Genomic DNA, 953 nt, shown 5'->3' on the forward strand with positions numbered 1-953 from the left:
TATTCAGTTCCAATCCTCGGGTTTTTCCCCAATCTCAAAAAACAAACGCAGCCAAATATTCTACCCCACAATCAAGAGAGCATTGATTCTGTTTAAATGATCAAGTAGTTCTTCATAATCTGACTTTGATCATTATTGCACGTGGTTTTCTACCAACCGCTCCACATTTATAGATCCGATTGAAAAAATAAAATAAAATAAAAATAATGCTACATATAGCTGAACCAATGCTACATATAGTTATTTTAGATCAGTATTTAGGTATAATTTAGATAAATAATTTAATTAAATTCTTTTAAAAAATTAGTTTAAACAATAAATTGTTATATTAAAAATAATTTATAAATAAATTATTTTGTGTTTGAATTAGAATAACTGTTTTATAATAAAATAATAAATAAAATATAAATAAACATACTATTTGATTAAAGTGTTGATTATTGAATAGTTCATTGATGTGTTATTGTTGAGATGGATACATCTAAGTGGTGCCCACATACACCTCATTGCAGTTTATGTGTGGCATAATAACAAAAGCTTATCTCTCTTTTCCATTTCGAAAATCTATTAGGTGTTAAACTCATGCCTAATCTGATAACTCCACTTTTGCTTTGATTTCTAAATTCTAATTACTATTTGGGAGGGGAGACGACCTTAGCTTATAGGAGGCCAGAAAGTCTTAAACTATTCCCCAATGAAGAGGGTATGATGATCTCAGTTATTATTTGTTATTATTACTTCAAGAAAATTATTGAAATAATTCCGTAAACAAAAAGAAATTATCAAACAAAATCAATCATTAAGCATTTAATTGGATACGACTATAATAATTGGCACAATTTGAGAATAGACAATTTTTACAAATAACATTTTAGACTAATTTAATTTTTACGCGTTATTTGTGTATTATTATATTAATAAAAATAATAAATTTTTAATTTATTATGTAATAA

The sequence above is a fragment of the Arachis ipaensis genome, chromosome B07 (assembly GCF_000816755.2).
Source record: "Arachis ipaensis cultivar K30076 chromosome B07, Araip1.1, whole genome shotgun sequence".
Classification (NCBI taxonomy): domain Eukaryota; kingdom Viridiplantae; phylum Streptophyta; class Magnoliopsida; order Fabales; family Fabaceae; genus Arachis; species Arachis ipaensis.